The sequence below is a fragment of the Ranitomeya imitator genome, chromosome 4 (assembly GCF_032444005.1).
Source record: "Ranitomeya imitator isolate aRanImi1 chromosome 4, aRanImi1.pri, whole genome shotgun sequence".
NCBI lineage: Eukaryota > Metazoa > Chordata > Amphibia > Anura > Dendrobatidae > Ranitomeya > Ranitomeya imitator.
In genome coordinates this window covers 686,192,771-686,207,162 of record NC_091285.1, presented here as the reverse complement: position 1 = coordinate 686,207,162, position 14,392 = coordinate 686,192,771, and positions in this window count along the sequence as shown.

The following is a 14,392-nucleotide window of genomic DNA, read 5'->3' as shown; positions in this document are numbered from 1 at the left end:
AACATACAAACGACCAGAGCCCAACTGGATGCTTGAATAGCAAAGATCTCCATAGCCACTGTATATTTGCCTCGGGCACTGAGGGAGGCCGGGATATACGATACCCAGACACTGAGGAAGGCCAACATGCTAAAGGTAATAAACTGGGCTTCATTGAAACGGTCGGGAAGTCTTCGAGCCAGGAAGGCTACAATAAAACTAATTGTGGCGAGAAGAAAGAGATAACCCAACATCATCCAGAAGGCAATGGGTGATCCCTCATTGCAATCAACAATGATTATTTCAGGTTTAATATCAGTGTTATATTGTGCAAAAGGAGGAGCATTATTTATCCAAGTGATGCACAGGATGAACTGTAAAAGACAGCAAATGAAAACAATAGAGTAGGAAACTCTAAATGTTGTCCATTTTCTCAAACTATTCCCTGGTCTGGTGGCCATAAAAGCAAAAACGACCATTATTGTCTTGGCCAATATACATGCAACACAAAACGTGAAGACCAAACCAAAAGAAACCTGACGTAGGAGACATTTATCGTGATCAGGGTAACCAACAAATCCTAATGAGCTGAGGAAGCAAAGACTGAGGGATATCAGTAGGAGACAACTTAGAAAGTAATTGCTGGCTTTTACCAGAGGTGTGTTTTTATGGTTGAAGAACAACCCCAAGATAAGGACTGGGATAATGGAGGATATCGTAGCACTTGCAGCTAAGGTGGCTCCTAGTAGATCATCATAAGACAGGAACTCCGTGGGTTTTGGGAGACACTTGGATTTTTCAGAATTTGGCCATTGGTCCCTTGGACATCTGAAGCAGTTCAAGGAATCTATGGATGGAAAAAAAAGTAATATTTTTGTAACTCACGGTGAGATGTGCAATAACAGCAAGCTACAGAATAGTAAAATTTAGGCAATGAGAGTATCTGGATCTAAAACCATAAACCCTTTTAATTTACCATATAGAGGAAGGAAACATGAGTTTGTGGGGAAAAATTGTCAGATTGTTGTGAATGGGTTCAAGGACTAAGAGAACAGAGGAGCTAATGTGTCTCGGAAATACTGGTAGCTCACGACTTGCTAGTTCGTAGTATTTCAGATTGTATAGCTACTTGAAGTCTCATCTACAGTGCTGCACCTTTCCCAACACTGAATGCCTGAGATGAGAACTGAAAGTTGTCAGTTAATCACACTCAGGTCTGCTATTCTCCAGCACCTGTCATCACTACAGTTAGAAGAACAAATTGTTTGTTGCTGTTATGGAGCCGTGCATTTCTTTCCTCTGTGTGTAGCTACCTGCTTATGACTGGTAAGAGTAAGGAAGATGAAGAAGTACAATGCCCTAGTGAAATCTCTTGGTAATGCCCAATTTTAGTTAAAAAAAATTATTGTTTACGTACCTAATAGTTTGATCGCTAATTTCTCTTCAACAAAAAGGCGTTTTTGTCAAGCTCAACAAGAAAATTTTGATGAAAGCACCTTCAAAATTTGGATAAATAAGGGAGTCAACAACTACGACCTGTTGCCTAGAAAGTGTATACAAAATAAAGAAGGTCCAAATGGTCCTTCCTGTCTCTGATCCTGGGAGTGATGGAAGAAGGGGTCGTGGTGCACGGATCCGGTTGTTGCATACCGAGAGACCGCAAGGTATCAAGCTGGAGGTGAGTATTCACTGTCCAATGATAGTGAGGCGGTCAAAGTGCAGCAGCCACGCACCTTCCACAGACTGATACAGCAGAAGATACAGTGCATCGCGACACTTTCTCCCAAGGACTAAAGTCAGCGAACTTCATGCATCATCTATGCAGTAACATAACTTTTTTTCCCCTATAGATTGTATTCTTACACATACTAACATTTATATTATGTGCAAATAACACTTGGTGCACTAATCTACCCAGCAATTATTACTTATGCGATTATCTACTAGTTACCGCTTATAGAATTTAATTTAGGAATAAACAAAGGAATGTACTGTAATTTTAGCATGATTGGCTGGGTTTTGCAATGTATTTGATTTCGCCTCCAGGGATCCCTACTAACCGGTTGATAAGAGAGGTACTGATGCTGAGCTGAGCCAGGGTAGCAGACCTACCTGTGTGATTTGAGATCTCTCCTTGCAGACATGGTACACAGGCATAACAGCATGATGGCTTCCCTTGTAGGACAGCCTTCCGGAATCCCCTGGCGCAGTTCTCACTACAACTTGAGGTTGGGACCTGAAGACAAAAAATTTTTTTTTAATGATTTTAAGATTTCATGTATTTCATTTCAGAGAAGAAAAATCTCAAGGAAAGAGTGTGCCTCCATGGACTGAGTAAAATTAAATCATGACTGCGTAAAAAATAATTTTAATTAAGCATATTTATGGAATCTGCTAGGACTTTACATTCCCACTAAGACAAAATTCAAATAGCACAGAATTGGGATGGGAGTAGAGTTTAGCTTCCCTCTTCAATACATCATTGGTGAAAGATCAAGCAGTGGAGTACTCCAAAACTTGATAAGCAGAAAGAACAAAAGAGTAACCAGGAACCACCAATAAGGGTAAAAAAAGATCACTAATTGAAAAATTACATGTTAAAAACTTTTTACCATTGAATACAAAAATAAGTCCACTAGAGTTGAGCGACTTTTAGTTTTTTAGGGTCGAGTCGGGTTTCGCGAAACCCGACTATCTCAACAGTCGAGTCGAGTGGAATCGGCCGATTATCGTGAAAAGTCGGGGATCGACCGAAACACGAAACGCAATGCAAGTCAATGGGGGAGCATATAAATACAAATATTTTGGCCTGCACTCTAAACTTGAGTCGGGGTGCTGGTGTGACAGACCATAGGGTCTATTACTAGTATTGTAATAGGATCCACCGCACTCCCTATGTGGAATATCTTATACGGAAATCAAATTTTTTTTGAAATTTGCTAATTTATTCATGTGCAAAAGAACAATCACTCAGGTATATCAGATCAAAACAGAATTATTACAAAGAATAAAGTGGGCTAAATGCAGTTCAAAATTGGTAACAGGACTAACCAGGGGGCATTGCTTTGTTCAATGGAGGACAACTGGAATGAGAGGCTGACACAGAGAGTAGGCCCAAATCAGTAAGTAAGAGAACCGAGAAAACAATGGACACAAGAGCTCAAAGTAACAAAATAAACAACTTTATTAAGAACAAATAAAAACTAACAACAATAAATATATGCAAAATACCATATGTAAGACACAAAAGATGCAATAGATAAAAATAGAGGCGAACCTAGTACCACGCACTGATATAAAAGTACACTCAAGGGCAAGTCATTAGTAGCTATAAGGTCAGAAGGCCATACAAATGTAATCAAGATGACAAAATAGTAAAGAATAGTAGGCTATAAGACCTAAAAATAAGTAAACGTGACAGCTACATAAGCAGTGATAAATGACAAAGCTCCAAATTACTAGCCAGGCAGCAGGAGGAACATGCATATGCATAGACTACTATATGGGAAGATCCCCTGAAAGCACAGTGCACAAAAGTAAATCCCACAAGGTATAAAAGTCTATATGATCCAACAAGTTTGGCGTATGAGTCTATAAACTCCTAAAGTAATACTCTATCAGGTACCACATGTAATCCTTGGAAGTCCCATGCAAAAGGAGAAGACTAAGCCAGTGTGGGGTTAAGGCATATACCAACCTGCTGCTATCATGCGTGGAAGAGGGAGCCCCGACGCGCGTTTCGCAATAGTTGCTTCCTCGGGGGGAAGTAAGTAGTCTAAATGCAGTTCAAAATTGGCAACAGTAGTAAACAGGCGGCACAGCTTTGTTCAGTGGAGGAGAACAGCAAGGTGCTGCAGACACCGATAGTAGGCCCCAACCCAACTAGTAGGCCAAATGCAGTCTAACATTAACAACTACTTAACGAGAGCCTGAAAATGGAATTTCAGGACAGGAAACCAGGAGAACAGCAAGGAGCGGCAGACACTGTTAGTAGGCCCCAACCCAACTAGTAGGCCAAATGCAGTTGTTCCATTTAACAACTATTTAACAAGAGCCTGAAGATAGAAGCTCAGGAAAGGCAACCTGGAGAACACCTTGGAGTGGCAGACACCGTTTGTAGGCCCTACCGAAGTAGTAGCCCCAATGCAGTTTTCAAATTCCTAGTAGGCCTTAAACAAAAAATTTGGCTCAATGCACTTTAAAAAAGGTTACAGGGGTACACAGGCAGCATTGCTCTGGTCAGTGGAGGACAATTTCAATTATGGACCGCAGACAGACTTAGTACGCCTTCAATTAAAAAAAGGATGCTCTATGCAATTTAAAATAGGTTCAATGGGTACACGGACAGCATTGGTCTCGTCAGTGGAGGACAATTGGAAGGAGGGACTGCAGACAGGCTTAGTAGGCCTAACATAACAAAAGCAGGCTGTAGGCACTTTAAAATAGGTTCCAGGGGTACACGGGCAGCATTGGTCTGGTCAGTGGAGGACTATTGGAAGGAGGGACCGCAGACAGGCTTAGTAGGCCTAACATAAGAAAAGTTGGCTGTAGGCACTTTAAAATTGGTTCCAGGGGTACACGGGCAGCAGTGGTGTGGTCAGTGGAGGACTATTGGAAGGAGGGACCGCAGACAGGCTTAGTAGGCCTAACATAACAAAAGTTGGCTGTAGGCACTTTAAAATAGGTTCCAGGGGTACACGGGCAGCATTGGTCTGGTCAGTGGAGGACTATTGGAAGGAGGGACCGCAGACAGGCTTAGTAGGCCTAACATAAGAAAAGTTGGCTGTAGGCACTTTAAAATAGGTTCCAGGGGTACACGGGCAGCAGTGGTGTGGTCAGTGGAGGACTATTGGAAGGAGGGACCGCAGACAGGCTTAGTAGGCTGTTGTGAATTCTGTGGCTGAATTCACTCCTGTGGTCACAAGTGGTACTGCAGCTTCTGAGCTTCCTCCCTCAGGTGTTCTGGTGAGCTCGTTAACTGCTTCATTACTTAACTCCGCCTGATGCTGCTATCCTTGCTCCTTGTCAATGTTTCAGTGTTGGATCTGAGCTTCTCCTGATGGTTCCTGTGACCTGCTGCTCTGTATAGCTAAGTGCTTTTTGCTCTTTTGTTGCTTTTTTTCTGTCCAGCTTGTCTTTTGTTTTGCTGGAAGCTCTGAGACGCAAAGGGTGTACCGCCGTGCCGTTAGTTCGGCACGGTGGGTTTTTTTTGCCCCCTTTGCGTGGTTTTGCTTTAGGGTTTTTTGTAGACTGCAAAGTTCGCTTTACTGTCCTCGCTCTGTCCTAGAATATCGGGCCCCACTTTGCTGAATCTATTTCATCCCTACGTTTTGTCTTTTCATCTTACTCACAGTCATTATATGTGGGGGGCTGCATTTTCCTTTGGGGAATTTCTCTGGGGCAAGTCAGGCCTATTTTTCTATCTTCAGGCTAGCTAGTTTCTTAGGCTGTGCCGAGTTGCCTAGGTAGTTGTTAGGCGCAATCCACAGCCGCTTTTAGTTGTGTTTAGGATAGGATCAGGTGTGCAGTCTACAGAGTTTCCACGTCTCAGAGCTCGTTCTTGTATTTTCGGGTATTTTTCAGATCACTGTGTGCGCTCTGATTGCTAAGCACACTGTGTTTCTGGATTGCCTTCATAACACCTGTCATTAGCAAACAAAACAGTACAAGGAGCCTAACTAATGATTCTCAATAGAGGGAAAGAAAAAGTTCTGACATCATTTTTTTTTTTTTCTGCTCTGTGTTCACTTTTTTTTTCCCCTAGACATTTGGGTGATTCTGGACACAGGTGTGGACATGGATATTCAGGGTCTGTGCTCTTCAATGGATAATCTCGTTATAAATGTACAAAAAATTCAAGATACTATTGATCAGAAATCTATGTTAGAACCAAGAATTCCTATTCCTGATTTGTTTTTTGGAGATAGAACTAAGTTTCTAAGTTTCAAAAATAATTGTAAGCTATTTCTGGCCTTGAAACCTCATTCTTCTGGTAATCCTATTCAACAGGTTTTGATTATTATTTCTTTTTTGCGCGGCGACCCTCAAGACTGGGCATTTTCTCTTGCGCCAGGAGACCCTGCATTGAGTAGTGTCGATGCGTTTTTCCTGGCGCTCGGATTGCTGTACGATGAGCCTAATTCAGTGGATCAGGCTGAGAAAAATTTGCTGGCTTTGTGCCAGGGTCAGGATGATATAGAAGTATATTGTCAGAAATTTAGGAAATGGTCAGTACTCACTCAGTGGAATGAATCTGCGCTGGCAGCTTTGTTCAGAAAGGGTCTCTCTGAGGCTCTTAAGGATGTCATGGTGGGATTTCCTATGCCTGCTGGTTTGAATGAGTCTTTGTCTTTGGCCATTCAGATCGGTCGACGCTTGCGCGAGCGTAAATCTGTGCACCATTTGGCGGTACTGCCTGAGGTTAAACCTGAGCCTATGCAGTGCGATAGGACTATGACTAGAGTTGAACGGCAGGAATACAGACGTCTGAATGGTCTGTGTTTCTACTGTGGTGATTCCACTCATGCTATTTCTGATTGTCCTAAGCGCACTAAGCGGTCCGCTAGGTCTGCCGTCATTGGTACTGTACAGTCCAAATTCCTTCTGTCCATTACCTTGATATGCTCTTTGTCGTCGTTTTCTGTCATGGCGTTTGTGGATTCGGGCGCTGCCCTGAATCTGATGGATTTGGATTATGCTAAACGTTGTGGGTTTTTCTTGGAGCCTTTGCGGTGTCCTATTCCATTGAGAGGAATTGATGCTACACCTTTGGCCAAGAATAAACCTCAATACTGGGCCCAGCTGACCATGTGCATGGCTCCTGCACATCAGGAAGTTATTCGCTTTCTGGTGTTGCATAATCTGCATGATGTGGTTGTGTTGGGGTTGCCATGGCTACAAACCCATAATCCAGTATTGGATTGGAATTCCATGTCGGTATCCAGCTGGGGTTGTCAGAGGGTACATGGTGATGTTCCATTTTTGTCGATTTTGTCATCCACCCCTTCTGAGGTCCCAGAGTTCTTGTCTGATTATCAGGATGTATTTGAAGAGCCCAAGTCCGATGCTCTACCTCCGCATAGGGATTGTGATTGTGCTATCAATTTGATTCCTGGTAGTAAATTCCCTAAAGGTCGATTATTTAATTTATCCGTGCCCGAACACGCCGCTATGCGCAGTTATGTGAAGGAATCCCTGGAGAAGGGACATATTCGCCCATCGTCATCACCACTGGGAGCAGGGTTCTTCTTTGTAGCCAAGAAGGATGGTTCGCTGAGACCGTGTATTGATTACCGCCTTCTTAATAAGATCACTGTTAAATTTCAGTATCCCTTGCCATTGTTATCTGACTTGTTTGCTCGGATTAAGGGGGCTAGTTGGTTCACTAAGATAGATCTTCGTGGTGCGTATAATCTGGTGAGAATCAGGCAAGGAGATGAATGGAAAACTGCATTCAATACGCCCGAGGGTCATTTTGAGTATCTAGTGATGCCGTTCGGACTTGCCAATGCTCCATCTGTGTTTCAGTCTTTTATGCATGACATCTTCCGTGAGTATCTGGATAAATTCCTGATTGTTTACTTGGATGACATTTTGATCTTCTCAGATGATTGGGAGTCTCATGTGAAGCAGGTCAGAATGGTTTTTCAGGTCCTGCGTGCTAACTCTTTGTTTGTGAAGGGATCAAAGTGTCTCTTCGGTGTGCAGAAAGTTTCATTTTTGGGGTTCATCTTTACCCCTTCTACTATCGAGATGGATCCAGTTAAGGTCCAAGCCATCCAGGATTGGATTCAGCCGACATCTCTGAAAAGTCTGCAAAAGTTCCTGGGCTGTTAGGGGTCGAGTTCCCGCTTCTGCACAGGGGGAATCTCGAGCCACTTCCGCTGCGGTCTCCCATTCTTGTCCAGCCGCAGTGGAGCCTGCTCAGCAAGGACGTCGGTCCCAGCGTCTTGCTCATTCTCACTCTGTTCTGAGAGTTAGTGCTGCTTCTCCAGTCTCTGCCTTTAAAGTCAGTGCTGGTCAGCAGCGAGCGGACTTCTCTGGGACTAAGTCCTTGTCTGCATGTACTGAGCATGCCGAGCGTAAGGTCTCCCGTTGGAGATCGAGGGTCATGTGCTCAGGCTCTGCAGCACATTCCATTGGTCCTCTTGGCAGGTCCTAGAAGGGCAAAAGTGCTGTGGCCACTTCCTGTGCTGCTGCTATATAAACTGCGCATGACCGCACGGCCATGCGCTAGTATTGTCTTACAATTGCTTATGTGTGTATGTTGTGAGTGCAAGTCGTCCTTGGAAACCCCTACCCTATTGAATGTCTGTTCGCGGAAGGTGTATGGCTGCTACCTAGCGCCCGACTTAGCCTACAGCACTAACACACATCACAGCGTCCTGTAGCTGTGCCTGCCAGTACGGCGCCGTGCGCCTGCCTTGCGCTTTCCATACCCGAGTCTGGGTGGTTAGTGGCGTCCGTTTGTGCGGCATCGCTCGCACTCTTGTGCACATAGATTGCTTAAGGTTCTCTACACACCCAGTTGCGGTGTTACGCCAGCAAGGGTCTAATCGGGCTCCAATCCCTTCGGGGGTTAAGTCCGCTGACCACTTGCTCGCGCACTAGTGCGGTACTGCGGTCCTGTGAATTAACAGGATCGCTTTCTTCACGCTGGGTGAGGTTTAACCCACGCGTGTATACTTTTGTGTACCGCCATATTGTCTGCTAATTGCTAGCAGCAGGTTCTCACCTGCACGGTGGACCCCGGACTGCGAACGCACCTTTATCATCTGTCTTGGTGCGTTCCGCCAGTCCTAACAGAATACTAGCGCCATGGTCTGGCTAGTAAAATGGCGGACGATCAGCGTTTACAGCGGTACATCCAGCAGCTGGAGGGAAGGTTGGCGGCTTTTGAGCGTTCAACCTCAGCTGTGGATGTTACTGCTGTCGCTGTTCAGGCTGCAAGTGTGGCTGCAGCTACCTTGTCCACTGCCGCTCCTGTACCGACGCTATCTCGCCTCCCGCTACCAGAGAAATTTTCTGGTGACAGTAAGTCCTGTAGGGGTTTCGTGAGTCAGTGCTCAATACATCTCGAGCTTCTGGCCTCTCGCTTCCCTACAGAGCGGGCTAAGGTGGGCTTTATAATTTCCTTATTGTCGGACAGGGCGTTGCAGTGGGCTACGCCGCTGTGGGAGCGTGGCGATCATGTGGTGCAGAGTGCTCCGTTATTCCTGAGCACTCTGAAACAGGTCTTTCTAGGACCTCGTGTCACCCATGACACGGCGCTCCAACTGTTGGCACTGACTCAGGGCTCGTCCTTGGTCAGCCTTTTTGCCGTCCAATTCCGCACTCTGGCATCTGAGCTGGAGTGGTCGGATAAAGCCCTTATCCCTATATTTTGGAGGGGGCTGGCTGACCACGTTAAGGACGCTCTGGCCACTAGGGAGATTCCCGCCACACTGGAGGAGTTAATAGCAGTATCTACTCGCATTGACCGCCGTTTTCACGAGCGGAGGTTAGAGCGAGCCCAGTGTAGGCAAAGGTTTCGGCTGGCTCCCACCTTCGCCAAACCTTTGGAATCTCCAGTTCAGGCTCCTGAGTTCCAGGAACCTAAGGTGGTGTCACGAGCGGGATCTAAGTCCCAGACTGCTCGTGCACTCCAGGGTTGCCATGTATGCCAACAGTCAGGACATCTTGCCACCAGATGTCATCAGCGGTCGAGGAAACGTCAGCGTCTAGTGGTAGTAGGTGGAGGTGCACTAGACACTGCGACGTTTGCCTCCAAATTGTCCTTTAAGGGGACAATTACCTTTGGCTCATCCTCCCACTCGGTAGACCTCTGCGTGGATTCTGGGGCGGAGGGCAATTTTATGTCTTCTGCCTTCGCCCAACGTCACGCAATACCCCTGGTTATGCTATCCCAACCAGTAACGGTACGAGTGGTGAATGGGTCGACACTCCCCGCACAGATAACACATCAGACCATCCCGGTTACTCTGTCCCTGTCGCCATCCCATCAGGAGATTATTTCTCTACTCGTCATTCCTGAGGGTATTGATGAGGTCCTGTTGGGGATACCTTGGCTACGGTACCACTCTCCTCACATCGAGTGGTCCTCAGGCAGAATTCTGGGATGGGGTGAATCATGTGGGGGTAGGTGTCACCGAGAGTGCGTTCAGGTTGCTACTACTGAGGTACCCGCAGATCTATCCTCTCTCCCCAAGCAATATTGGTCTTATGCAGACGTGTTCTCCAAGAAGGCGGCGGAGACCCTTCCGCCCCATCGCCCCTATGACTGTCCTATCGATCTATTGCCTGGTGCTGAGCCTCCCAGGGGTCGAGTCTATCCATTATCTCTCCCGGAAACGGAGGCAATGTCTCAGTACATACAAGAGAATCTGGCAAGAGGGTTCATTAGGAAGTCAGTGTCACCTGCTGGGGCAGGGTTCTTCTTCGTGCAGAAGAAGAATGGAGAACTACGTCCATGCATAGACTACAGGGGTCTTAATGCTATCACAGTTAAGAACAAGTACCCTTTGCCGTTGATATCTGAGCTTTTCGATAGGCTTCGGGGAGCTAGAGTGTTTACGAAACTAGATCTGCGGGGTGCTTACAACCTGATTCGCATCCGTGAGGGGGACGAGTGGAAAACGGCATTTAACACCAGAGATGGGCACTATGAGTATCTGGTGATGCCCTTCGGGCTCTGTAATGCACCTGCCGTTTTTCAAGACTTTGTCAACGACATCTTCCGGGATATGCTTTCCACCTCGGTTGTAGTCTATCTGGATGATATTCTCATCTTTTCTCCAGATATTGACTCCCACCGGAGAGATGTTGGCAGAGTCTTCGACCTCCTACGGGCAAACTCTCTTTACGCAAAGTTGGAGAAGTGTGTGTTTGAGCAGGAGTCCTTACCTTTCCTGGGCTATATCATCTCCGCCCAGGGATTGGCTATGGATCCTGCCAAACTACAGGCTGTGATGGACTGGCAAGAGCCCCATTCTCTTAAAGCGGTGCAGCGCTTTATGGGGTTCATAAACTATTACCGCCAGTTCATTCCCCACTTCTCAACTCTGGTGGCTCCCTTGGTAGCCCTCACCAAGAAGGGAGCGAATCCCAAATTGTGGTCGGAAGAGGTCTCCAAGGCCTTCACTTCTATTAAGTCCCACTTTGCTAGCGCTCCCATCTTACATCGTCCCGATGTGGATAAGCCATTCCTACTGGAGGTGGATGCCTCGTCCGTTGGTGCTGGAGCAGTCCTCTACCAAAAGGATGCTCAAGGTCGGAAGCATCCATGCTTCTTCTTCTCCAAGACCTTCACGCCAGCGGAGAGGAACTACTCCATCGGGGACAGGGAGTTGCTAGCAATGAAGTTGGCCTTTTCGGAGTGGAGACACCTTCTGGAAGGTGCGCGGTTTCCCTTCCAAGTTTACACGGACCACAAAAATTTGGTCTATTTGCAGACAGCCCAGCGGCTAAATTCTCGCCAGGCCAGATGGTCCCTGTTCTTCTCCCGGTTCCACTTTTCCCTTCATTATCTCGCCGGGGAGAAGAATATCCGTGCTGACGCTCTCTCTCGCTCCCTTATGTCAACTGAGGAGGAGGAAGAGGAGCCTCGGCTTATTGTCCCTTCCGAGAGCCTGAGAACCGTGGCGCCGGTATCGCTAGAGTCTGTGCCTCCGGGCAAGACTTTTGTGCCCATTAATTTGCGACCGGAGGTTCTCTCTTGGGCTCATTCGTCCAGGGTGGGTGGACACTTTGGGACAAAGAGGACATCTGAGCTACTGGCGAGGACGTACTGGTGGCCGCATATGGTCCGGGATGTCAGGGATTATGTTCTGGCGTGTGTCTCCTGCGCCAAAAATAAATCTCCGCGTCAAAGGCCAGCTGGTTTGCTCTATCCCTTGCCGGTGGCAGATAGGCCCTGGGAGATGGTCGGGATGGACTTTGTTGTGGGTTTGCCCAAGTCTCGCGGCTGTACCATCATTTGGGTCATCACCGATCATTTCTCAAAAATGGTGCATTTGGTGCCGCTGCCGCGGTTACCTTCTGCATGGGCCTTGGCAGCGTTGTTCATCAGACATATCTTCCGCCTACATGGTATGCCAGACAAAATTGTCAGTGACCGGGGTCCCCAGTTTGCGTCTCGGTTCTGGAGAGAGCTCTGTCGTCTTCTCAGTATTGAGTTGAATCTCTCTTCCGCTTATCATCCCGAGACGAATGGGTTGGTAGAGAGGGCCAACCAGACCTTGGTCACATACCTGCGACATTTTGTTTCAGCCAGGCAGGATGACTGGGCATCCTTGCTATCATGGGCAGAGTTTGCACTGAACAACGCCGTTGCCGACTCCACTGGACAAACCCCATTCCTCCTCAACTATGGTCAGCATCCACGGGTACCTGTGCCTATGCCCGTGTCTTCCGCCGACTCCAGGGTGGCAGACTGGGCTGTGGAGGCACGGGATATTTGGGACCGCACTCAGGATGCCATTCGGGCCTCTAAGGAGAGAATGAGGTCCTCCGCTGATGCTCATCGGCGCCCCGCCCCGACCTTTGCTCCTGGCGACTTGGTGTGGCTCTCCGCCCGTAACATCAGGCTGCGAGTTGAGTCCACTAAATTTGCTCCTCGCTACTTGGGTCCATTCAAGGTCCTCGAGCAGGTTAATCCTGTGGTCTATCGTTTGGCCCTTCCGCCACGCCTGGGTATCACCGACACCTTTCATGTGTCCCTCTTGAAACCCGTGTATATGTCCCGCTTTTCCGAGTCATCTGCTGGGACATCGGGTTCGTCTACGGAAGATTATGAGGTGAACGCTATTTTGGGGTGCAAGGTGGTGCGTGGTAAAAAATTTTATTTGGTGGACTGGAAGGGTTATGGCCCCGAGGACAGGTCCTGGGAGCCTGTTGAGCACATTCGGGCCCCGCAGCTCATTGCTGCCTTCGAACGTAGTGAGGCCCAAGGAGGGGGGGCCCTAGGAGGGGGGTAATGTTAGGGGTCGAGTTCCCGCTTCTGCACAGGGGGAATCTCGAGCCACTTCCGCTGCGGTCTCCCATTCTTGTCCAGCCGCAGTGGAGCCTGCTCAGCAAGGACGTCGGTCCCAGCGTCTTGCTCATTCTCACTCTGTTCTGAGAGTTAGTGCTGCTTCTCCAGTCTCTGCCTTTAAAGTCAGTGCTGGTCAGCAGCGAGCGGACTTCTCTGGGACTAAGTCCTTGTCTGCATGTACTGAGCATGCCCAGCGTAAGGTCTCCCGTTGGAGATCGAGGGTCATGTGCTCAGGCTCTGCAGCACATTCCATTGGTCCTCTTGGCAGGTCCTAGAAGGGCAAAAGTGCTGTGGCCACTTCCTGTGCTGCTGCTATATAAACTGCGCATGACCGCACGGCCATGCGCTAGTATTGTCTTACAATTGCTTATGTGTGTATGTTGTGAGTGCAAGTCGTCCTTGGAAACCCCTACCCTATTGAATGTCTGTTCGCGGAAGGTGTATGGCTGCTACCTAGCGCCCGACTTAGCCTGCAGCACTAACACACATCACAGCGTCCTGTAGCTGTGCCTGCCAGTACGGCGCCGTGCGCCTGCCTTGCGCTTTCCATACCCGAGTCTGGGTGGTTAGTGGCGTCCGTTTGTGCGGCATCGCTCGCACTCTTGTGCACATAGATTGCTTAAGGTTCTCTACACACCCAGTTGCGGTGTTACGCCAGCAAGGGTCTAATCGGGCTCCAATCCCTTCGGGGGTTAAGTCCGCTGACCACTTGCTCGCGCACTAGTGCGGTACTGCGGTCCTGTGAATTAACAGGATCGCTTTCTTCACGCTGGGTGAGGTTTAACCCACGCATGTATACTTTTGTGTACCGCCATATTGTCTGCTAATTGCTAGCAGCAGGTTCTCACCTGCACGGTGGACCCCGGACTGCGAACGCACCTTTATCATCTGTCTTGGTGCGTTCCGCCAGTCCTAACATGGGCTTTGCTTATTTTTATCGTCGCTTCATCTGTAATTTTTCTAGCATTGCCAAACCATTGACCGATTTGACCAAGAAGGGTGCTGATTTGGTTAATTGGTCTTCTGCTGCTGTGGAAGCTTTTCAGGAGTTGAAGCGTCGTTTTTGTTCTGCCCCTGTGTTGTGTCAGCCAGATGTTTCTCTTCCGTTCCAGGTCGAGGTTGATGCTTCTGAGATTGGAGCAGGGGCGGTTTTGTCACAGAGAGGTTCTGATTGCTCAGTGATGAAACCATGTGCTTTCTTTTCCAGGAAGTTTTCACCCGCTGAGCGTAATTATGATGTGGGCAATCGAGAGTTGCTGGCCATGAAGTGGGCATTCGAGGAGTGGCGTCATTGGCTTGAAGGAGCTAAGCATCGCGTGGTGGTATTGACTGATCATAAGAACTTGACTTATCTCGAGTCTGCCAAGCGCTTGAATCCTAGAC